A 26525-nucleotide genomic window follows, 5' to 3' on the forward strand; every position below is an offset into this window, starting at 1 on the left:
TGTTGCAGTGGCCGTAAAGTGAGCACACTGTGACAGTCCGTCGTTTCTAATTTTTAACATTGTCGGTGTCACTCTATACCGAACGCTGGCGCCGCACGACAGTGAACCGTGGTACCGTAGTATACGTCTTTTGCACAAATAAATGATTGCGCTTCGAATCTCTTATTGATAAATTTATCAATATTTGACGAGTCAATGGGGCGCTTTTGGTAATCAAATAGAGAGGCATAGGGATCTATTTTAACGTACAGTTCACCTTCAAATCGCCCACAGAACTCCAGCCTTATTTTCTTTATCCACACAACCTGTGACACGTCTTTACAAAAGAAAGCTCCACTGCAATACAAAAGGACAAGGTAGTGCATCCAGTTCCTAAGTACAGAAAGCCATGGCCCTGGTCATTGATGTGTAACCTGAAGAAGTAAAGTGATGAATTAAACATGAAGAGAAAGTCTAGTGAATAATACATGCCAAAGTTTAGTTCAGATAAATTGGGCACAGGAGCTGACACTGAAATAGAAAATGCCTGACATTAATTGACCTGATGGAAAAATAGGAATAAAATATAAAATTAATTAATGGAGTCTGACACGGACTTATTTCGAGTAAGTCGGCATTGCAAGCGTTTAACATCTAGATCTGAATCTAAATCTGAATCTCCCATGAAACTAGTCGAAAAGTCGATTAAATTTGAATGATTAACTTAAACCTCGGTTATTCCTCGGAATAACTGTTTTCACGTCACTCGTTCCTTAAATAAATGGACTATTAATAAAAAATGACGGACGCAGAAATCTACCACTTATCCGGCTCATTACCTAAATGGCCAACTCCCCCTCCCAGACCCGAAAACACCTGTGAGCACCAAATATTTGAATAGGGGTGAAAGATGGATAATGCACAGCCACTTGAGAAGTTGTTCATGAGGGGTGCTTCTGGTAAGTTTTCTACTCATCATGACTGGCTTTAGGTGTCTGGTTCCAGCCTAATCGGAATATGGCAATATTTTAAAAGGACAGTTCAGAGTGAAAATGTCCACAGCTGCTAGGAATTTCTTTCGTACATGTATTTCTGTATTATCAGTTAAAGTACGCATCTAGCTATGCCAAGAAGACAGGTTTTGAAAACTCGTTGAAGGCAACAGTGAAAACACTGCCCGAAAGAGTAAAAACCACTCAAAAATTCTGAAAACCACTCTGATGAGAGTGAAAATACTGTAGAATAAAAATCACTCATGAATGGAAACCACTTCAAAAGTGGATCCAAGGTACATGTACATGCACCGGTATGCGTACATATACTATTATGTATGACTCTCATTTATGGCTCCATGAAAGAGTGGACATTTTGATCTTGGGAGCAGAGTGCATGGTTTCCAGTTCCAGTTTTCCAAGACTTTTTCACTCTTTTGGATTAAATTATAAGGGACTCTTTTAAAGAGTGAATTTTACTGTAACTCTCATGCTGGAGAGCAAGTACCCCATTGGGTTACTGGCATTGTACATATACATACAGAAAGACACTTAATACTACATGTACCATGTTTTGATTTTTTTTCCATGAGCCAGGAAGCAATATAAGAAGTGAACGATCACACATTCTGTCAAATATTGACTCATCTGTCTCACTACGTTAAAAGCATTTAAGAATGGTTGTGTTCAAGTTGTCACGAAAGTGAAAACACTGTAGAAGTAGTGGGACGAGGGGTGACAAACCGTCTGTTCATGTACACTTGCGAAAAGGTTTACAATTCGAATGACAGTTCAGTGAATACTAAATAAATGGTTAGAAATTCAAATTTTCTGAAATTCGGAGCATACAGTAAATACATGTGGTAACCATCTGGTTTAAAATCATTTTATATTCTACATGCATGCAAATGTCCACTGCCATACATATACATTTACTTTTTTCTTTGAAATCGTTTGAAACTATTGTTGATGCAACACCTGAGTTAGTCACGGTGATAAAGAGGCTAATGCAAAGGTGAGAGTTGCCATGGGTTGCAAACCAACATTGTGTCTGTTTGCCATCAAGCCCATCACGAAAGGACAAGAGGTACGGTACAACTACGGAATAAGTGAGCTCCCGTGGAAGACAAAAATGGTATGAACATGCAACATGTGCACTGTAACCGTTTAATCTAAAACACTTTTACCAGTATTTCAGTCTCTACTTTGTGCAGTGCAACTTCTACATGTAGATGGGAATACATCGGGGCAATCAAGTTGTAAATCAGGCTATCTTCAGATTTGACCCCATCCAACTTACAGCACAGCAACAGTATTTGTAGATAAACATTTTGACACTGAGATCAACACATACATGTAGTTCTTAAAGGACTACGTGCATGTGTTGATTTCCGTGTCAAATTTAAAAAGAAATCAGAATTGTCTGAAAATGTTTCCAGATTTAACACGTACTGTGAGCCATATACCGTGTACTTTTGATAATTTTTAGTCACAATATGAGGCCACGTACAAGTAATATTCAAAGAGGACACTTTGTGCTGTGAACTCAGGAATAACAAAAGAAATTTCACTCAACAAAAATCTACACACGGTACACACAAATATCACACATAGTGAGGCGAATGCAACTGACACCTCTTGTGGTGGACCCAGTAACCGGCCGGATCAGGGATGGAATTGACCTGGCCAAACCCCACAAATATATTTATTAACCTTGAGCAAGGATGAGCGGCTACCATGATACAAGGGGGGGATATCAGTTAACGAACGGCGGACTAAGCCTAGGGGCAGTTCGTTGGGTGGAAGTTTACCACCAATTAGGAAAGACTGGATTTATCTGGCAATACAGTAATGAAACACAGGGAAACCTAAATAAACCTCACAGTGACACAGGATTTCCAAGGACAATAATCAAGTATTTGATTTATTGCAATAAAAATCAATAAGGTATATAAATCACACAAGGTTTATGTACACAATACACTTCACAAAGCAATACAATATGCCTCACGTGGTTAACTAACCACCAGACTAACTTAAACATGCAAAAACATGTCATGCAAAACAGGGTCAATCTAACGAAAGGGAAATTACCCTCACCGCGATCTGAGTACATCAAGTAAACCTCAAAGCTAGCTAGCACAATGACAAGATTGCCTTCCAGCCGTCATCCCACTATCATTGCTTACAGACGACAAACAATCAAACCGCAAAGACCACTAGCTCCCAGCCTAGGTTCACGACACTCAGCTCTATCACTAAAGTAATCTAGACCCAGTACGGTTCGCTACTACACCTACCAGTTATAGTCACTACACGAAGCGCCCCTGGTGCAGCGTCCACGCTATACCTCGCAGAGGCACAGCACAGAATTGTAGACAGCGTCCTCCACGATCCTGCCACTCTGCAACCCAGCAGCAAAACTAACTAACTGATTGTGCGCGCTCTAAGCACGCCGCAAGCGCCCAGACCTAGTGCTCTACGCAACGCTGATTGGTCCACTCAATGCTTAATAATTCGTGACTTAGACTGGCATTCATGCCTACCCCTGTTTCGTCACACAGGCCCCAGCTAAGCTTGGTCTGTCCCGTGCCAAATGGCTTAATCTAAAACTATAAGAAACAGTGCTGTATTATACAATTACAACAACATGAGGTCTACCTAAACCCCTACATCAATAAACCTTATACAGTTATAACCCCTGCCATGAGGTCCATAAACCTCACACCAGTTATAAGTACAGATATACATTACTTACACAATGTGGAAATCACTCACTTCATACAAAACAAACCTGAGATTTACCTAATGAACCTCGTTACAATTAGCATAATTTATTCACAAGTGTACTCTCCACTACGTTCATAATATACCTCAAAACTCTCCTGCTATTTATACAATTAAAACTTACTTGTTTTTTCTGACATAAAAATAAAATTCAAGTAGTAGCAAAACCTTTAGTGATCCTCAACACTTCAAACTTCAAAATACACTGAAAAAATAAGTTAACTTTAATCTGTAACACAAGCAAAACATATTTACAAAGTGCTTTCCCTTGCTAGTCATAGACAAAAGGTAGAAGCAAATAAAAACTAAGTGCCGTCTTCTGCAACTGTGAGATACTCATTAGCATCGACAGGTCTCAGGTATGCCTGATGATGGACTTCTTCTCGAATCAGCCTGCCATCGAGGAAGATCTTCTATTCTATGGTTGCAACCTTCTTCATCTTTGCTGGTTTCCCTTGTCTCTGTCAGTCTTCCCCTCCTCATGCTCTGGGCCGGCTTCTGTACCTGAGCTCATGGACATCATTGACTTGGTGACTCGGGAGTCTGACGCTCCTTCCTCACCAGTTCCAGAATAGAGCGAGGCTTACCCTCATTGCGAAAGATTGGTACACTATGATGAACCTGCGGCTGGTCAAACGCTGTCGAGTGCTCAGCTTCTGTGTTCTTGGCTGGACTCTCTTGCTCGTTGGACTTTCCTGTTGGGCAGCGGACCAGAGGTGATATGGGGGCTGGGGAAAGTGAAATTACAGCTTCTCTTGTGGGACTTTCACCTGTTTCTTCGAAGGCAGCTGTCTTTGTCGGCTCTTGGCTTGTCCCTAGGCCGGAACTTTTCCCTGGGGAACCTGCAGCCTGAGGTCTCCTCCTCACTAGGTCGAGAATGGAACAGGGCCTTACAGTCAAGCGAATGATCGGGGATATTGATTAGCGGCTTACATGAGACAGGTTGCTCACCGTTGAGTGAGAGGCCTTTTCATCTTCAGCTGGGCCCTTCCCAGCTGATGAGGTCTCGCCTATACCTAGAGCATCCTCATCAACCCTATCTCGGGGAGCCACCCTCTCAGTCGGTGCAACCGAACCTACCGCCCCCTTGTTGACCATTTTTCCCACCGACGACCTTGGACTACTGGAACAGGGCATCGTAGTACCCCCGTCTTGTCGATCCTCTGTCATTTGGACACTGCTGCACTCATCAAGATAATCTGGATGGCAAGAACGATAGTGCCGCCTGATGTTGCTACAATAAACCAAACCCAAGAAACAAAACCACATTTTTGTTTAATAACAATCCAATCAAATTAATTCCTCAAACTACCCTGAGGTTACAGGCCATCTCTCCCCCGGGGAACTTTGAACACAATTTATAGTTTGTCCAAATCCTCCCTATATCGCCGGTGTTTCCTCGGAAGGTACCTTCTGGGAGCTTTTGTCGGGCCATTCCCCTCGTCCTTTTATCCTGAAGGACCAACCGTTTGAGCCTTAGGAGGCTCCTCACTTCTTCCATGAACCTTAATCACTCCATCATGTACTAGCTCTACTCCAATTGATTGGGGACCCTTTGCTATTTCCTGCATCAAGGGTTCCTCAATCACCTTTGGCTGATATCGCCATGGTTTTAGGGTCTCGCCAGTGTATGGTTTGAGCCTGTCTCCATGAACTACAAAAGCCTTACTTCCAGGCTTCCGTTGAATCCTGTAAGTTACACCAGAGAGTTTCTTGACCACCAGAAATGATCCATCCTAGCGAAGTTCTAACTTCGGGGACCTCCCTTTCCTCTTGGACTTATTGAAAAGCCAGACGAACTGACCTTCCAACAGCCCTCCTCCATGCACCTTGCGGTTGAAGTTCCGCTTCTGATACCTTGCACGTTGTTGGAGGCACTCTCTGGCTCTGCTATGAGCCTCCTGCAGCTTCTGCCTCAACCCTCGTGCAAAATCTGTTTTTACCGGGTCCTCCACTTAGGACCTTCAATTACCAAGTCCACTGGCAACCTGGTCTCCCTCCCCAGCATCATCATATTTGGGGACTCACCAGTCAACTCTTGGGGAGTGCACCGATATGCAAAGCATGCATATGGTAGACACTTATCCCAGTCACGCTGTTTTTTCTTTGGTTCAATCATCACAGCAACCATGTTGATCAAAGTCTTATTGAATCGATCAACCAGTCCATCGGACTTTGGGTTGCATGCTGTAATTCGAGTTTTGGATATACCCAAAACCCGACACATCTCAGCAAAGACAGCCGACTCAAAGTTTGTCCCTTGGTCTTAGTGCAGTTCCAAAGGAATCCCAAAACTACAGACAAACGCGGTGACAAATTTATTTGCCACGGTGTCAGCCCTGGCATCGGGGAGGGGATATACCTCCATCCACTTCGAGCAGTAATCCCCGACCACTATGATCCAAGAATTGCCACTGTCACTCCGGGGCAGTGGCCCCAGCAAGTCCACAGCCACTCTTTCCATGGGCTCGCCAACCACGTACTGTTGTAAGGGGGAAACTTTCCTCTTTACAGGAGACTTCCTCCTTCCACAAAGTTCGCACTGTCTTATGAAAGACCTCACGTCAGCGGTCATTCCCGGCCAGTAATACCGCGTTTTTACCTTGGCTAGTGTCTTTGTGGCACCCAAGTGACTGCTCGTCCGACCACAATGAAGCTCACGAAGGACCTCTTCTTGAAGCTTCCTCGGGATTACCAGTCACCACGTGACTGACTTCCCATCGTTGGACTCCCACCTTCTGCAAAGCACCCCATTGCACATTTGCAACTGGTCCCAGAGGGACCATAGCTTTTGTGGGCAGCCGAGGTGCCTGAAACAGTTCCACAAAGAGGTCTACTGCTCAGCTCCTCCTTAGAATTAACAATCCAACTCATGCTGGGATCTTCCAGCTGTGCTTGCCCAACAGCATCCCTCGGCATACAAGGTTGGGCAAAAGTTCCCCTCTCCTCAACCTTTGGAACTACTGGATCAGCAACAACTTCTCCCTGACCCACAAAAATACCAGGAGGTTTAGCACCCTCAAATTCATCTGGTATTTGAGGTACCTCTACTGCCTCCTCATCATAATCATGCCGACCGCACTGCTTACAGATCTTCCTGGACAGCCCATCGGCACTCCAATGCTTTCGTCAAGGTCAAAGAAATGGTCAAATCATTCTCACTGATGACTTCAAGCCCTCTAGCAAGCTGGCCCTTGGGGCTCTTAAAATTAAGCAACCACCGTAGGGCAGCATGGTCAGTGCGAAAGACAATCTTCCTACCATGCAGGTACTGCCTGAACTGTTTCAACTAGACCACTACCGCCAAAAACTCCCGCCGCGTAACACAGTACTTCTTTTCAGCTCTACTCAATTTGCGGCTGGCATAGGCGATAACGTTCTCTTCGCCTCCGTGGACCTGGGACAAAACTGCCCCTATCTATTCCAACTCCACTAGCATCCGTGTCTAGGATGTAGTCACTGTCTGACACAGGGTAAGCCAAAACAGGAGCTGCCTGCAACTTCTGTTTAAGCGCCTCAAATCCTTCTTGACATGCCTCGGTCCAGACAAATTTTTTATACTTTTCAGTCAAAGTATGCAACGGTGAGGCCACCTCAGCAAACCCACGGATAAACCGCCTATAGTAGGAAGCGAGGCCAACAAAGCTTCGCACTTCCTTCACACACTTCGGTGTCGGCCACTCAGCCACGGCTCGCACCTTTTCGGGGTCCGTAGCTACACCCTTGGACAACACAATGTGTCCCAAGTAGTTAACCTGCTTCTGGATCAAGAAGCACTTACTTGGCTTCAATTTCAACCCAACTTCTCTCAACCTGGAGAGAACGACTCTCAGTCGCTCGATCTCCTCCTTGACTGTTTTGCGAAGTACAATGGCATCATCCAGGTATATCAACAGGTTGTCCCACTGAAGGCCTGCCATTACTTTGTCCATCAGCCTCTCGAATGTGGCTGGGGCATTGCAGAGGCCGAAAGGCATGCATTTCCACTGATACAAGTCACTTCGGACCACAAAAGCTGATTTCCTACCGGCATCCTCGTCCATGACCACCTGCCAATATCCCGAAGCTAAGTCTAATGTCGAAAACCACTCGGCACCCGCAAGAGCATGGAGTGTCTCGTTAATCCGAGGCACAGGGTACGCATCTTTAATGGTCACCCTGTTTAAGCCTTGATAATCAATACAAAGTCGACGTGACCCGTCCTTTTTCTGGACTAACACCACATTAGCAGCACGTGGGCTGTCAGACGGTTCAATAACCCCCCTCTTCTGCAAGTCCTCTACTTCCTTCATAATCTCCCGCTGATTGCACAGAGGGTGGCGCCTTGGCCTCTCTTTGACTGGCCGGGCATCACCAGTGTTAATCTCGTGTCTCACCACCTCTGTTCGCCCTATATCATGCTCGCCTGAAGGAAAGACATCTTGAAATTCAACCAGGCAATACTTCACCTCAGCATGATAATCCTCACCAAGGTTGACCTTACTACGGTCAAACAAATCATGCAGGTGACTCGGGAGGTCTCCTCCAACCTCGCCCGTACATTTCCGAATAGCAACAGCAACCGAATTAACATTCACTGTTGCAATCGTACCAACGGCTGTCCCCTTCCGAACAACCTGTTTCTCCTTGTTTGGATTTAAAATCCGCAGAGGAAGAACCTCTGCCCTCGACTGGACCAGTGTTCTGGCTAGCATTAGGCCTCGCTCAGCCAATTCACCCATGGTTTCAGCCACGAGCACCCTTCTAATGAATGGCTCTCCAGTACTGCTTGTACATTCAGCCGCTCACCATTCAGCCTCAATTTGAGACTTTGGAAATCTAAATTTACGCCAGGGTCAACAAGAAATCCATGCCCAATATACCGTTACATCGGCAAATATTGCTCACACTGGGAAAGTTGTTCTTTCTGAACCTCATCATGTACATCAACCCAGGCAACACCCATCGCTGACAATTTACTGCCATCGACCTGTGGAATGTTGGTGCTGTCCATATCTAGCACAGGCCTCCGTTCTTAGGCCATTTCCTGGTAGACTCGACTACTGACCAATGTGTCTGTAGACCCTGAGTCCACCAGGAACCTACAGCTTGTTCCCCTTACAACACCACCCAACTTAGGCTGAGTGCCTATACGCTCTCCGCCTTCTGATTTCCGCCTCTTCCTGCCTTGCTTGGGCCCTCTGGAACATCCAGCCTGCCTTCGGGCCCACCGGTCCGCTGGCTGACGTTTCCCTGCTCACTTCTCTGCTTGTGAGGCTTACTGCACTCACGAGCGAAATGACCAGCATCCCCACACTTAAACCACTTCAACTCACTAGGCTTCTTCCTCCCAGGCTTTGGTGACTGCCTTGGAGGGGCCTTCGCCTGTCCACTTGGGCTTAGACCTTGTTTGCTGAGTCCTTTCAGCAACTCAACCATCTGGTCTAATCTCTTTGACTGATGGCCAGCATTTTCCTCGAGTTTCTGAAGACGTCACTCAATGTCAGAGTCGATAGCCCTCGCGAATTTCGCGGGCTTTCCCTCGGCTCTACTCTGAACCTCAATCTTTTCGGTCTCAAGAGCGGCCAGTATCGCTTCGTGTAATGTTTTGGGATGAACACGATGAACGGCTTCCCTCACAACCTAACCACTAATTGCATCGAGAAAATGATTTTTACCAAGGCGCTCTCGGGCCTCTTCGGGAATTTCAGGGTAAGCCTTCACCGTGAGATCACAGACTGCTTGGCCCAACTCCTGTAGAGTCCCCTGTCTTCTGTGTCTAAATTCCACTAAATAGTTTTCGGCCTGTCGACCAGGGCCCAATCTTATCTCCAACACCTCACTGTAAGTGAACTTCTTTGAACCATCGCCCAGACGTCTTAGGGCATCACCCTGAAGGCTGGCAGCCAGAAATTCTTCTGCCTGTTCCTCACTCTACATATTTACCTTGCGGCATGCCTCAAAATGTTGGTAATAATCGTTCCATAGAACTTCACCATTGTATCGGTCGGGGTTAATTGTTGGCCTGTGAGGCTTACTCTGAGGTTTACTAGGAACCCCACCAACGACTAACCTACACTCCCTTATAAGGGACCAGGGCCCATCCCTAGGTGAGTCAACCTCACCAACAACTTTGTTGGGTTCCCCACAGTTGGGCGAGTTAGAAAACTCAACAACTCAGTGTGTAACTCTCACTTCACTTTTTGGCGCAATCAGCACAGGATTTCCAAGGACAATAATCAAGTATTTGATTTATTGCAATAAAAATCAATAAGGTATACAAAACACACCTACCAGTTATAGTCACTACACACAGCGCCGCTGGTGCAGCGTCCACGCTATACCTCGCACAGTCACAGCACAGAATGGTAGACAGCGTCTTCCACGATCCTGCCACTCTGCGACCCAGCTACGAAACTAACTGATTGTGCGCGCTCTAAGCACGCCGCAAGCGCCCAGACCTAGTGCTCTACGCAACGCTGATTGGTCAACGCAATGCTTAATAATTCATGACTTTGACTGGCATTCATGCCTACCCCTGTTTCGTCACAATAGGAAAGACGTGAAATGCAATCTGTGATTGGTCATAACTTTTTTCAACAAAAAGTATGACTTTTTGACTAATGGCAAAGAAGTTAAGAATGTGCCTTACATGTACATTTTTCAGTTTAAAAACGAGGGTCATCAATGCACGTTTGGTAGTTTCCTGGCCGAAACAAAGGTGATTTATTAATTAATCTCTGGGACAAAGTAGGTACACCATACCAGTTAATTCATCAACCTTTTTTGAGACACATTTGGATGAAACCCCAAGCTTTCCATTGTGTTCAATTCACGTCTTTGATAGTAAATACTTGTCGGTTTGGGGGGAAAATACGCTTTTAGTTTTGCAGCATATATGTAGCATGTTGGTCATTATGTTTTGTAAATATGGTACTTGTAGCCTCCAAATGAACCATGAGGAGTATCAAGTGAACTACTGAGAGACTTGTGTGCAGCACTGGGCCACTCAAGTACACAACCTTGAGACTCTCGGATTGAAATGCCTCCTGGCAACTCAAGTGAACAACCTCAAGACTCCCGGTGTGCAACACTTCCTGGTGACTCAGGTGAACAATCCGGAGACTTGCACCACAGAACATTTCCTCTTGACTCAAGTGAACAACATCAGGATCACTGGTGTGCAACACTTCCTGGTGACTCAGTGATTCATCTACCATCATTTCTGATGACCTACTGGTACCAAAACAGAGGGTGTGTACAGCAATGTCTCAGCAGGGTTCAAATACACCTAGTTTTCAGGGAAAATCTGCTGACATGACATGCAAAAAAGGAAAAGGGGAAAGCTGGAAAGAAAATTGTGCTTGAAGAAATCACTCCATGGCTGAATCTTCAGCAAACACAGCAAAAAAGGGCAGAGGGTATGGGACAAAAGACATTACTGTGTTTTCTGCCTTAAGCCTTACAAAAAATTGACAGAGCACTGGAAAGATATACACTCTGAAGAAACTGAGTTATGCAAAATATTTGCACTTGAAAAAAATACCAAAGAGAGAAGGGACCTCACTGCAGCCTTAAGAAAAGCTTGGGACTACGAGCACAATAAAATGGTGAACTTATTGTTTACAAGCGACCAAATTATGGTGACAGGTCAAAAAACAGTGATTACATTTTTGTTCTGATTGCAGAGGCCTCTATAATAAAAAGGCCCTATAGAGGCACCAAAACATGCCCACAACGTAAAACAAGCAAAAAACGTTCAAGGCATATTAAAGAAGGGGCTGCTCTTATGCCAGTAACACACCATGTTTCTGTGTTTCTAAAGAAAGTACTAAGTGGGATGGAGCAAGATTATGTAACCATGGTTGCCAGAAATGATCCCCTGATTTTAAAATTGGGTGAACATTATGCAGCTTCTGCTGGTCATACAAACAACAGCAATCACAATATTCCGCAGAAAATGAGGGAGGCTTCACGCCTACTGTTTACTGCGTGGGGTCTTAATGACCAAGTCATTACTGCAAAATATTTGGTCAATCCTAAGAACTTTGACACAGTTGTTGATGCTGCTTTGAAATGCTCAAAGTTTGATGATGCAACCTTTGAGTTTACTACCCCATCATTGGCAAAGAAACATGGCCATATACTGAAAAGGATGGCTGAAATTGTAGATGCCGAAGCCCTAAAAACAGGGGTTTTTATTGGGGATGGGAACAACACAGGAGGGTTTAAACGACTCATGCAGTTAGAATGGGGAACTCGAGTCTCGGAGCATGCATTACAGCAGGCAGGTGCTTCCAAATGGAATGATCCCCCAAAGCTTCCACTTACAGAGGGCATACTGAAATTGCACAAACACATGCGTGAAGAAGAGAACAGAATTAAATCTCAAATAAAGCAGTGCGGCATTTCAGGGGAAAGCTTTACACAGTTGGCACAAGTAACCCTTGCCCAGCTCATTGTATATAACAGGAGGAGGCCAGGAGAGAGACCCAGTTTCTCAAGGTAGAATCTTACCAGAAAAAGTAGCTCGTGGAGTTGATGCACACAGTGAAGTGATGGAGCCACTGTCCCTCTCTGAGAAACTTTCCATTGACAGACTTGCCATAGTGTATATACGAGGAAAAAGGAACAGAGGTGTTTCACTTCAAACATCAGAGAATCTGTCGACATGCTTGTTAACTCACGTGAGGAAGTCGGTGTTCATCCTGAAAATCCATACACTTTTGCCAGAGTTAATGCAAATGCAACAGGCCCACATAGGGGTTGTGACTGCTTACGCATGCTTGCAAAACAGTGCAGAGCACAAAACCCTGAAACGCTGACTGCAGCTAGACTCAGAAAGCATGTTGCGACTATGAGTCAACTGTTGAATTTGAAAAAAAAAACATGAGTTAGAACGATTGGCCAATCACTTGGGTCACGACATCTTAGTACATATAGAATACTATCGATTGCCTCATGAAGCTCTTATCCTAGGTAAGGTTGGGAAACTCCTAGATGCATAAGAGCAAGGCAAAATACATCAGTACAGGGGTAATCACTTGATGAGGTGGTGCTTGATGAAACAGACAGACATATGAATTCTCAAAGCTCAGATGAGGATGCTGTGCCTGAAAGAGCAGAAGTTGAACAGGAACCATGTGCTCGACATGATGAATCTCTACCTGAAAAACATGCCCCAAAAGGAGGAAACACTGGCTTCAAATTAAGTGAGAAAAGCAAAAACAAACGTGCTCACAGTTGTGTTAGGCAAGCTACCACAAGATAGCCCTGGAAAGCCCAAGAGGTTGAGGCTATTATGAATCACCCTGGTCTAAGAAAATGTTTGAAATTGGGGAAAATCCCTACAGAGTCCCTCTGTAAGCATGCTAAGGGCAAAAACAAAAATCTAGAATGTGGAATTGTTGTGCAAATTAAATCCAAGGTTTGGAACATACTTCAGGCTGATAGAAGAAAGCGTGAACAAGCTTAAAAAATGGTTAGTTTTTTCACTTTTCTGCCTTCTTGAATCATTCCATTTTGAAGTCATTTTATAACAAAGTATTTGGGCTGAAAATGTGGACGGTTGTTGTCTACAGTTCCAACTTGTAATGGAGAAAATTGTACATGTTCAGTATGTCAAACTTGCCATGGTGGCAACCAGTAATGCATAAAATTCAGGGATCCTGAAAATTGAAATGCCTTTAAAATCATGAATCACAGAGTCAGTAGTCATAGTCAGTGTCATTTTTTATTTTTTGGTAGGGTTTTTTCAGCTTTTTACTGTTTACTGTTTAGAATTATACTTGTTCTTTACTTGTTTAAATAAATGTATTTGACCAACTCCAGCAAAGCCCTAGACTTCGCTGGAAAAAAGTACTACCTTTTTGAAATCTACAGTGAAATTTTGGGGAGCGGGAAGATAACAGTCAATTTTCACTTGAAAGAGCACAGAAAGAAAAAATTTGGAATTTGTTTGAAATTGAGGGGTGGAACAACATTCCAACTGTTGCAGTGGATAGAACAAACACTGGGAATAAAGTGAGGAAATATTGCTGTTTTCTCTGGCCTGAAACCTCGTTTAAATGAATGCTCATACCAGCAACATCATTTTGTGAAATTCTTAGTGTTGGGTTTTCCTGGAATTGGTCTCATTTGTTCATGCGTTATATTTTACTTGTTTAATATAAAACGGAAGTTGGTTTCTTGCCTGTGTCCATGATTTATGTACATGTACATGATCATTTCCAATATTTGTTTTTGAGCTCTGAAAAGTAGAGTTATAGCTCAAAAATGTCGGTTTTATCGTAATAGCATTTGTACATGTACATGTACAGGTATGTTGCCGTGATGCCACCGAACAGGTTTGATCATGTTGATCGTATTGCATTATTCCTGATGAAAAAGAAAACCCATGAAATTTGTTTTTAAAATACCGTGTTGTCATGGAAATAACACTTACATGTAATGCATTTTGGAATCTGCGGGTATACATGTACATATTGGCAGGCATAATAATTAGCTTTTATTGACCTTCACCCGTTTAACTTGTTATAAATGCACTATGTAACCTTTATCTTGGTGTGAAGGTGTGTTCACTGACAGTACAGAACGAGATGTTTTTGTACTGAGCGTGAACACATCTGCACACTGAGACTCATCTAGTGGTACTGTGAGTGAACACATCTACACACTGGAACTCCTCTTTTTGTACTGTAAGTGAGCACACACACATCTAGTAGGAAAAGAAGGTCTTGATGTTGCAGATATGCTCACTCTTAGTACAAATAGAGGAGCCTCCATGTGCAGATAAACTCACTCTCAGTACATGTACAAATAGAGGAGTCTAAGTGTGCAGATGTGTTCACTCTCAGTGCAAATTTACTGGGAAACTCATCATTTTATGTGGACAGTGGTCATTTGCCAATACCTAATTTTATGGGATTCATTTTACAAAACATTCCACTTGTGTCTTATCATGGACGTACATATACCAGACTCCAATCTCCCTACCATCGCTTATCTTGTAACAAATGAAGAGTTAGTTATTAATCAAATGATAGAGTTTTGCAAAGTGTTTAAAATGTATGGAGCAGCTGGATGCTATGTGAGTGATTTTGGTTGGTATTATTTGATGAGCTACAGGTTGCCTTTCTTGAATTTCATGCTGTCAGACGAGGATGGCCGGTCAGAGTTTACAAGGTTGGCCTTACAATGTTTGCTGTTTATTCTATTTACTGTTTGCTGTGATACATGGAGTCATGATTGAATATGAACAAATGTATCCAGGTCCACATTCGTATATACAGATTTATGCAGGTTATTTATTGTTACCAGAATATCCTACTCTACTACATGTAGTTTTGTGTCCTATGATATCAATGTACTCACGAAATGCACGTGCCCAGGCTGTACAAAACTGCAGTTGAATGGTGACCTTGGTAAAGCTTTTCGATCAATGGATGTACATGAAGCTTAGCAAAAATACAATTTGAAAAAAAATGCCAATAACTCAAACCTGAGTACAACTTTAATTTTCATCTGTACATAGATGGAAGCAGTCCTAAACTGTGTTGGTTAGGCTGGGGAATGATGCAGTACTGTTGAGGGTTTGCTTACCTACCCAGATGTGGTACTTTTGCTACGTTCATTCAAGTTTTGTTTTTCTTTTGTTCTTAGTAAAATCAATAAAGTTATTAAATAACCTGAAATGTTTGTTAAAACCTATGTGACATGTACAGCTATGTCAGACCTTCTACTTAAAAAAAAAATCGTTCTTCTCTGAGGGCTAAATATGCTTACCAACCTGCCGGTTAATTGCACCTAGATGTACATGTGCCTTCCATTTAGCTGCTGAAGTTGGGGATTCTGCTTTTGTCATCTTTAATGCCCTCCATATTAAATCTGTGCTCCTCTCATGCAAGAAATTAAAGTATTTGAAAATGTCACAGAATTGTTTAGTGTTGAACATTTTCCTATTGTGAAAACCAGTTACATGTACTCTTTTTGCTTAACTGTACAAGTAGTCTTGTAAAGATAGACGTACATGTACATGAGGCACATGTCGAAGTGTTGGATTCCTTTTGACTTGATGTTAAGACCAGTTTAAGACCAGTGCAATTGCGTAATGGATGCTTAAAGTGTAACAGTTAATTACTAAACCTCATAATTATTCATCAGGCTCCAGGAGCTCAACACTTTTACCTAAAGAATATTTATGACATAAAAAATTAAATAAATACAACCTGATATGCAGGGGGACATACGTGTGGGGGAAACTAATGACCTCTTGGTATTGGATGATTTGGGACTTTTTCAGTTTCACCTTGGGAGATAGTCCCAATCACCCAACACCGCAAGAACATTGGTTTTCACACTTTCCCTGTACCATGTTATACTTGTATACTGTTGTCAGGTTGATGATTCAGAGAATTCTCTGACGAAGCTTTGCAAATTTAAGGGTGATTATTACCTACAAAAAGTACAGTACCTGTAGTTTAACATGCTGCTCGAAGCATTTCCAGGTGTACGGCAGTAATCTGCAATTTTTGTACACAGAACAGTGTCTTGAAGATGTGTAGACTCGACTTCATAGCCTTGGTATAATAACTGAATTTTCACCAATGGTAACATTTTATCTAGCAGAAGTTTTGTGTATCGCAAATATTTTCGCTACTTGTTTCCTTCTAATTAGTCCATTGAATATTTACCACACAGGCTTATTGTTATCCACCAGAAATTCTAGAAATTAAAGCATTTGACACTGGTTGCATTTCAATTGTTTTAACTTGGTATTCTGTTTTTCTGATGTTTTGAACATTTTAGCTGATCAAGGAGCTTTGCTTTAATAAAGCCTCTCGATATTGTAATTTCCCTGACATTTCAGGTATGTTTAGTTGCGTTTTAATATAAAAAGGCCAGTTGATCGTCCAGCTTTTTCCCACAAAGAGGACAGTGCCCTTTTATTTGTCTACAACCATGGCACAACTTCTTAAAGTGAATATGAACAGTAGTTCTTTTTTGTACTTTTTAACTTCACTGTGGTTGCAACATACAATACAACATGAATTTCGGGGTTTTGGGTGCTTGTTAATATTAATATGCACACTCCTTCCTTTCCTGTAATATTTCAACCTTCAATTCTGCAAAGAAAAAGAAACTGGATGCTGCCAGATCATGCACGGCATTTCATTTCTTTTATTATTTCTCAGTTAGTAACTAAAGACAACATACAAGAAAAACACTAAATTAAGGACAATGATATGGACAAATTATGGGCCAGTTACACGCCCCAGGTATTGCCAAAAACCAAACCAAATTGCTGTTCAATGGCTTTCCTAAAATGTTATCAGTGATATAAAAGGTGAAAGAGGGACAAAGACAAATGATTTGAGATTAACAGAACTTCTGTGGGTTGGGATAAGCACAAACACCTCGACAGGCTACTAAATCAGTAAAAATTGACAACAAAAGCTACATGTGTTGTGATATAATTCAATAAAATTGTCGACATCTAATTTATAAATGTGTAAATAAATGCAAAAACATATACAAAAAAATGAATTATAATTTCAATTTTTTCAAAACATTTTTGATTTTGACCCACTCACACCCCGAATCTTATTTTTATAACAAAATTATTTTTGCCATATCGAATGCTGCTCCGCGACGGCACGTACGTAAATATTCCCAGTACAACACTCCCTTGTGTGATTTTCTTCTCGATGTAAAAGCTCTTTTTTCCCCAACCGTACATGTTTTTGCGTTGATTATGTACATTTAATTTGCATGTGTTCACTCTCAGATTATGCCATGTGTGCTGTACGGTGCGGGTACACCCACCTAGTCTATGCAAAAGGTTTACATGATTATACTTTTTCTTTTTCTGTCGATAGGAAGGTAGGTTGCTTTCGTTTCTAATTATAGAAAACGGGAAATCCAAACATACGCAATGCCGTAGATGGGTAGTACCATTTTAAAAAGGGTGAGAAGTTCCGAATTTTATTCATTTCACACTGTGGAGTGAATAGATTTGGTCATTTTTAATGACTTTAAGACCAAATTTACGTACCCATGGAAAAAAAGAATGGTACACCCTACAACGCGTCAATCGTTCATTGGTTGGGCTTTCCAGTATCTTTTTTTAGTCTGCTATAAAAGCATATGCACAGTTGTATCTCTACAGATCTGTGGAAAGTTGCATATTTTGAGGAATCAAGTGTGACAAAGGCTAATAAAACTACAAGCAAATTGTTTGAGACAGCTTGAAGGATACAACTTTGAAGAGTAAGTTTTGCAAAACGCGCAGTTGACATTTGTGTAATGTGTAGTTGGACCTTTCTCGCATGCGGTTTGTAATTAAAATATCTTTCCAGATGCTCAAGGCTGCAGTAACCCTCACGGGTACACACAGGAGGAGGGCTGCATATGGAGGGGTGGAAAGAGAAATTCCCGTAGGCCCAAATGCCAATTCCGGAAGTTTGCTACGGGGCTAAATGAAACAAAATAGCTATAGTAGGAATAGCCTCATGAAACGTATAGAAGACTATTAATGCGTGGCCCCATTGCGCCTACAGAGAAAAAACTAGTTACTCGTTACTCCTGAAATAGTTTTAAGATCATGATGAGTGTATATTCGTTACTTGGTAGGATACATTTAATTAAACACATTATGAGAGGTGTTTGCTTGCATATGTGTGCAGGCGTGGCATACACAGTGTGGACCTCTGCACAAAAGAAGTCCACATAATGTAGGGTGCGATGGCGTTGTGTGTGCGTGTGTGTAACCAAGTGTCTTCCTATGAAGTAATAAGGTCTCCAGCGATGTGCTATACACTTGTTAGTGTAGATGGAGGAAAGCGTGTACGTGGACACTTCTCAAACTTACTCTTCAAATCGCTTGATAAGGTTGACTCGCTCTTTTGTCGGTATAACACATTAGAATGATAACTTTAAACTGGTATCTGTTTAGCAGCCCTGGGTCTGTGACATTTCATGAAATACAGGGGGTCAGATGTCGGGAAAATATGCCTTTAAAAATAAACCCCTGCTTTAATGCAACTAATGCGAACATTAAAGTTAAGGTAGACCAATGCACTTCCAAAAACAAGAACAGCGTGTGGAAATGACTTTTTAAATCAATCGAAACGGTATCCGCATAGTATTGTTGCAAATTCTGGCAAGAATGCAGTTAAATCGTTTATTCATTTAGAGGGGAAAATTTAAATCACCACCTCAAGCTGAACTGTATTGTTGTCATTTTTAAATTCTAGGAATTGCTCTTGTTGTCTTCAACTTTCTTCAGATCTCCAGGAGTACTAGCTCCTAAAAAGGTAGGTGTCTTTGCAAAAAATGTGAAAACATGAATTTGCTTACTTTACAGATTTGTACAAGTGAATTGTCAATTGTTAAATTTCTGAAATGGTTGACGTCACAGCGCCATTTGAAAAGAATTATGTCCTTGCTTTCGACATTAAACGGCAAAAAAGGCGCAACCGCAGGCTGTTAGGGGTTGTTGCGTCAAGCTATTGTCTTGCCGAGTTAAGCAGAATCTTCAATTTCTGCAATGGGGTCATGCATTTCAATTGCATTGAATAGTGTACAGATGTAGATATACGGATGAGGGTCATGTTGCTGAGAGTTACGTAATCATGAAATGTGACCAGATCTTACAAAATAGTTGTAGGTCTCTGGAGCACTTTTAGAAATCAATTATAGCCTTCACATTGTCCACCAACGTAAGTGATACACAAGAACCAGTAAGCAGATTTAGCCAGCATTTCTCGTGCAAGTTTAATAATTTTATGTATTTATATACTATTTATTTATAGCCAATTTAATTCTTTTATGGCCAAATTGCCAACGACACTCCCGTTAAAATCTCCCTAGTACTAGTTGTCACCATTGGGCCGTTCAACAGAGGTGGAGAGTGTAGGATTGCACAATTAGGCAGCACAATCGTAGGTAAATTCACAATAGCTCCTTGCAGTGTTAATCAGTCGAAATTGTCAAACATGTACTGGAAAAAGCAAATACGAAGTTTAATCTGTCACTACACCGATGTCCACTCTTATGAGTGACTGGCAGCTTTACATCGGTGCATGTATTTCGAAGCTCAAAGCATTCCAAGGCAAACTATGTATCTACTGTGATTGTCCAAAATGTGATGGTTGCTTACAAAACTCAACTACAGGTTAATTTAAATCTCAGCAAGATGTCCCATAAAAGGAAAAACAGTCTTTAGGTGGGCCAAAAACTGAAAATGGAGGTAAACGTCAGCGCTACCTTTAACCTGTGAAAAGTTTTGGAAGACAAATAACGTATTTGTAGTTTTTCATACATAGGCGTTTATGGTGCGAGAGTGTGCATGCTGTTTAAGTGAAATAGATGCGTCAGTTTATGAGGGGGATTAAAGATAATTATTTGAAAAGCTAAAACGTGAAGCAACGTCTGAATACAGACTATGTGTTTGGTACATAGTTGGTATCACATGCGTTTCAGTTTGAATAAGAAACCACACATTCACAAAATAATTTTTCACTTTGTCATCGGCTAAGCATCATGCCGATACGTATGACAAACCGGAATGCTGAATTCGCCAATTCAGTAGGCGACTACAGTTGGATTCACATTGTGCACATACCATAAGACCCACGCATCACACTTTACATGGACGGTTTCACATGGGAACTTCAGGGGCGTATTCGAGACCCCGTTTTCATGGGACTCATGAACAGTGTTCCTGGGTTATTGGTTACGAACGCCGATGTGAAAAAAGAGTGCAGCTGTTTTAAAATGCAAGATATATTTTAAACTAAATGGAAAGATGACATGATATTCACGATCTTACAATTAAACTCATCCCTAAATATCGAATGGTTATGGTAAATTGTCTCCTAAAGCCATGTATATGAACCTTTGGTTGTGTTTTCCTTCTGAGTTGCTTCAGTGTACTGCCCAAGCAGCTATTGTTTTCGTAATTTGTTTTTCTTTTTGGCTTTGATGCAATTTTTCGAAAACAAGTAATTTTTTTGTTTCAGGCTTTTTTAGCACTTTTGCGATTTGCAAAAAGTCATTTTTTTCTGTTTTAGACTTTTTCAAAATTTTGCTGTTATGGCATTCTTCTCCTTCTTAAGCTTAGACGTGTGTCATTCGAGCTCCGGAGTATGTTGTAATTTTGTGTATTCAAGAGTTTGTTGCCGTATTTAGACTTCATTATTGTGTTTTCTATTTATTGTATAGATCAAGCAAGACCGTTTTGGGCCTGTCGGGTCTTACAATTTTCTGTATTTTTAAGCTCAACTCCGTGTCAAACCCTGCATAGGTTGCGCTGTTTTGTCTGGCCGACACGACGAGCCAAGCGTGGCCTTCTGTTCAGGCTCAGTCAATCGTAGGGGGTTCCTTCCAAACCTGTTGTTCCTGGTGACAAGCCATTCAAGAACGTTACCGGGAACCATGAGGTTATGTTCCTTGCGTCTGATACAGTATCTATGCAATCTTACATCGACTATTTTACAAATGTACACCCTGCTAAAGAGGTTAATCAGCCCCACGAATTTATAATGGCAGAATCGCTGTTTATCTTAACTCGAGGGAAGCCACCATAGATGGTGCTCAAAATGGACTGAATCATGACGGCACTTTCCTAGAACTGGCTCCACTCGTTCGTCCCACCACTCGTATAACTCTATCAAATGTATATCCTAGAATACCCAACTCTGTTCTTGTTCATAATAGTTCCTCCTTCAGCAAGGTTGTCTGTCAGATTCGCCCCGTTCCCCTGGGCTTCAAAATAAAGAGCTTTCACGCATCATGTCCTTCCGCCATCACGTCCAAGTCCTTATCAACGACAATATAAACCCCCCCCCCCGACCACATCCGCAAGGGCTGTGGCCTCCGCGGGTACCGCGCGTGGGGCTCCAGCTACTGCTCCAGCGTCTGTTGGAGCAGTAGCTGGAGCTCGGCGTCCGCGGGGCCTCCAGCAGGGGCCGCCAGCGGGACCGCCTCGGGTGGCTCTGTGGGGACCGCACCGTTGCCACTGGCGTCTGATGGAGGCGAAGGATTGGCCCCCGCTGCCTCGAGCGGGTCTTTGTCGGGCGCCTCGGCTGGGGTTGCATCCGGAGGGGCTTCGGATAAACGAAACCAGTACATCTGGGGATCCCCACTTGCCCCTTCTCGTCTTTTTTTCTGAAGTAACAAAATGGAAAAAGCTTCTTCCTCCAAACCTTTGCCCAAAGATACCCCCCGTATCATTCCTCTAAAATCCCCTTAACCCGTTCGGAAAATGGCTCGTAAAATTTCCTTCCCTATGCAACCCACGTCTCCCACAGCCTCCCAAGCCCTGGATCCCCATCCTTTCCACCCAGCCTATGTGGTTGATAACACTGACGCGGACTCGACGCAGTGGGAGGACTCGTAGACGAAGACTGTCTTGGATCTGCGGGTTTTCCTACTTGCCCCACTGGTCCCCTAAAACAAGAGGAACTACTCAAATTCTTGAAAAATGTATGTAAAATCTAGCAAACGTCCTGAACTGATTGCACGGAAGTTCACGACCGATATTCCAGGACTGGTCGCTCAACTCGGGCCTCTGAAAACCAGCCCTTGCTGAAGAAAAACTTGCAGCAGAGGATCTACAAACTTACAAAGAAATTGGATATGTAATCTCTCTCACCTTATGAATTTACGAATTTTGTTCTCTTTCGTCTTCTGTTTGTAATGACACTCTCATTGCTCACACTCAACGCGAGGGGCTGTCTCTCTTCCGTCAAAAAAGTTTCTCATTTTACATATGCCAATAGACTTTGCAATAAACTGGACGTCTCCAACCGGTCGTCTCCAACTTCGATGAGAAGCAATACTTCTTTTGGTAAAAAAAGTCATTTGACTTACCGACTTACTCTTTGACAATAATGAATTTAAAAAGCGTGGAAAACTACACAACTAGGCACAGCAGGAGTTGAGCTGGTCAATGCTGCATGTGCAACACACTAACTAAATACTAACTAAATTATAACTAAATTGCGTCCCCATTTTTTTCATTGTATGAAGTGTATTTCTTTCATTTTCTTTTTATACCGTAATTCCTTTGTGCAAGAAGTGCACTCTCGAAGTCGTTGCAATGGGATCCATTTTCTTTTCATTTTAGGAAACATTTTTTCAGATAATATTTTCTTCAGTTCATTTTGAGCTTGAAAACTTTAAGATAAACTTGGGAAATTTACCTTTCGTAAAAACAATGTATCCCCATTCTTTTTACAAATAGAGCTCACAAGAACAATATGGAGATAACACATCCCTTACAAACAAAGTTGAAAAAAACATACTACACAAAAAAACGAAAATATAAAAAATAATAAATAAACTGCAAACACACGAATTTGGGATAAAATACATTCCATAAAACCAATTTTACTGGAAAAAGACAATGCACATTTTGAAAATATTTCATACGTCATGACAGGTCTGGGCTTTGTGGGAAGTATGATAATTTGTGTTAATTCTAACGATGCCAATCAATGCGGCAGATTATTTTAGCGTGGTTATAGGCATGTAATCTCTCTCTACCAATATGAATGTGGAGAATGCATCGCATGCCTCCTAATTCATGTGCTGTTCCATTTTGTACATTTACTGGGTATTGCAAAGACGAGTCAGTCTTTGTGCAGTTCAGTGACATGACCAATATTTATGCCTGTCCTTTCGCTGCCCTGTTTTTTTGCCGGTGCTTTTGTACATTTAGGACCACGACACAGGCTTTAACCAAGTGCATGGTTGCCCTTTGAGGAAGCACGGAGTAGACTATGTACAATTCAGACAAACTATAAAAGCAGAAGTTTTGTAAACGGACGAATACATGGAATTTTCAAACTCGTTTGTTATTGTGATTGTCTGTGTCAGTTGTTTCACCGCTTGGATTTATTTGTCAGCGATTTTACGAACTGGGAAATTAGGCAAATTACATACATCTTTCGAGATTCACTTTTTTGAATATCAATAACGTACTTGTTATATTGTACCGTCACGTGAAGCTTCAACTCATGAAAGACCATAGATTCCAAGATACAAAGCATCTCTAAAATGTCTTGTGACTTTACGAAACGGCAAAGCTATACACGGTCAGTTTGTAAAATATATCAATACTACTTATTGAGGGTGCTATGTTTGCAAAACTGAGTTACTGTTTAGTCGGTTCGTAACTTGAATGTCTCGCAACGAGCTACGATCATGACCAGACGAAGGGACAAAATACATCCTGCATGCTACATGTAAAGGTAAGCATTGTAATAATTAAAATGCTCAATAATATATATTTGAATTCTTCCTTTTCAGTAATACTTTAGCATATGTTTAATTAAGGGTTTACCATCAACCCGTGTGGATCGGCACAGTCATCGTGCGTTGGATAGGCTAAACCCAACACGACTTAGGCCTAAGCGTTATGCATAGGCCTCGCTTATGACATACATCAGGCCTGCACTAAATAATGAAGTTCTTGTTAGATGCAATCAGTTTGAAAGTCAGTATTTCAGGATTACCTGTGTTGTGGATATTACTGTCACAGCTATTATGTGTCAAAAGTTAATTAGGGGGCCATGTGAAATTCATGATCAAGCCAGAGGGTTTGGGATGACTTATTTTACTTTATTACCTCGTTTTAGGTGGTGTGCATCTTGCAATATTTTTTATAAGCTAGGCATTGATATTTGGCATTTATACAGAGGATTAAGGCTTGCTCATACATCAGAGCAATCATACATTTTTTATACGTTGTACGAATAGATATTTCCCTTCAAGAACGGAAGAATTAGGTAAGTCAGTACCTTAAGTTTTGTTTTTTTTTTTGCCGTGCGGCCTAGTTTTAAAATGTAATTTATTCTGTTTTGTAATTTGTTGAATCTGTTGGCATAAAGCGTGCCTCTCATAATTATTTGCAGGGCAAAAAGAAAGATAATATTGATGTGGTTGTCAAATATAAACAAAGGATTGCTCTCTCAACATTGTCAACGTGAGAGACCTTTATGTAGCTTCGAAGAAACCTTTACAAAGGAGACAACAGTAAAAATGAAAAGTGAAATAACTTGGTGGAAGGGCTAAATCCTGCAGGTTTTACCCACAGAGACCACTCTTTTGAATGTTGAAGGTACTGATGAGAGGGATGTGATGATGATGACAGTAGGTAAGATATTAAAAAATAATCTGGTAGTACACTGGTGTCCAAAGTAATTGATAAAAAACAGCAGTTTTTCTTCACTTAAAGCGGATACAAAATACATGTACTGGTGACATGGGTAGGAAAAGGTTCTCATAACTGTCCGACAGTGTTCAACACATTTTTGTACTTTGTGTCTTATGGGCTTGTTATTTTAACAGTCTATAATCCCTATTCGCTTTAATTAACACGCATACTTTAACGTGCATATGGAGCAAGCGTTGAAACAACAAACACAAATCCCTTGACTCGCAAAATGATTTCTGGTATGTCTATTTTCTTTGTTACTTCCATATTCTTGATAGCGTCTCGGACCCTGCTGGTTAATACCAGTACGTCCCCCAGTGAAAGTGTCAAGCCTTACACTCAGACTCAAACTGTGAAGACATGCATCTAATCCTGCCTAACAACCAACCTGACACCCAGCCTGACACCCAGCCCAGTCGAAAATGTGAAGTCTAGCATCCAATCCTGCCTAACACCCAACCCGACACCCAGCCTGGCACTCAGCGTGGTCCAAACTGTAAAGTCTAGCATCCAATCCTGCCTAACACCCAACCTGACATCCAGCCAGACACCAAGCGTGGCACCCAGCCTGGTCTGAATCGCGCAGTCCCAGTGTCAAATCCAGCCTAACACCGAACGTGACACACAGCCTGACAACCAGCCCGACTCACTGTCTATTTTTCAGCACCAAATCCAGCCATATGCACCTTACAACATCCAGCTTGACTTCCTGTGTAATGCTGGATCACCAGCTCTTCCACGTGATCTATGGACATTATCCTCATTGCAGACATCATATGGCTTGAGTTTGGATGACGATTGATTTTAATGATAATTGTAAAGGTTTACCTCAAAATTCACATTTCTCGTGTTTCGAATTCTCTTTTTGAAGATTCTACAAACATCAGTCTTGAGACTTACATCGAAATTAATGAACAGCTGCCAGCCTTCCCACAGTTCGAAATTAGTCCCCTTGAAGGTGAGTGTGTATCACGATACAAATAATAATAATAATAATAATACAGCATTTATAAGGCGCCTGTATCTGGTGACCATTCAAAGGCGCCGGTCTGATGAAAGAGCCTCGGTCTCAAGAAGGAAAAGCTAGGACATAAAGGTGGGTTTTTAATCTCTGGGCAAAGAGTGTGGGGTTATGTGTTTCTCTCAGATCTACCGGGAGGGAGTTCCAAAGACGGGGGGCGGCACTTGAAAAGGCCCTGTCACCATAACTGCTCAGGCGGGTTCGAGGAACAAATAGTGACTTTCCTGATGACCTCAAGCCCGACCTGGAGCTGCGAACCTGTAATAGTGATTGTACATAGTCTGGGGCGGAACCGTGAAGTGCTTTGAATGTGAGCAAAATGATCTTGTATTGTATTCTATACTGGATAGGCAGCCAGTGAAGGGCTTGAAAAATAGGGGTGATGTGTGTGGATTTCTTATGGCCAGTTAGCAGGCGTGCAGCAGCATTCTGAACCAGTTGAAGGCGACGGAGCGTGTTATTAGAGAGACCAGAAAGTAAGCTGTTGCAGAAGTCGAGTCTGGAAGTTATGAAAGCATGAATGAGCTGTTCGGCTGCCTGATTTGTA

At 42.0% G+C, this 26525-nt stretch overlaps 1 pseudogene; it reads left to right on the forward strand.

The window, feature by feature from the left end:
• Positions 1–1998: 1998 nt before the first annotated feature.
• LOC147795350 (uncharacterized) lies at positions 1999–12687 on the forward strand (annotated as a pseudogene).
• The last annotated feature ends 13838 nt before the right edge of the window (positions 12688–26525 follow it).

The sequence above is a fragment of the Acanthaster planci genome, unplaced genomic scaffold, assembly GCF_054643075.1.
Source record: "Acanthaster planci isolate LZ-2023a unplaced genomic scaffold, COTS_SCS Contig64, whole genome shotgun sequence".
In the NCBI taxonomy this organism is placed as follows: Eukaryota; Metazoa; Echinodermata; class Asteroidea; order Valvatida; family Acanthasteridae; genus Acanthaster; species Acanthaster planci.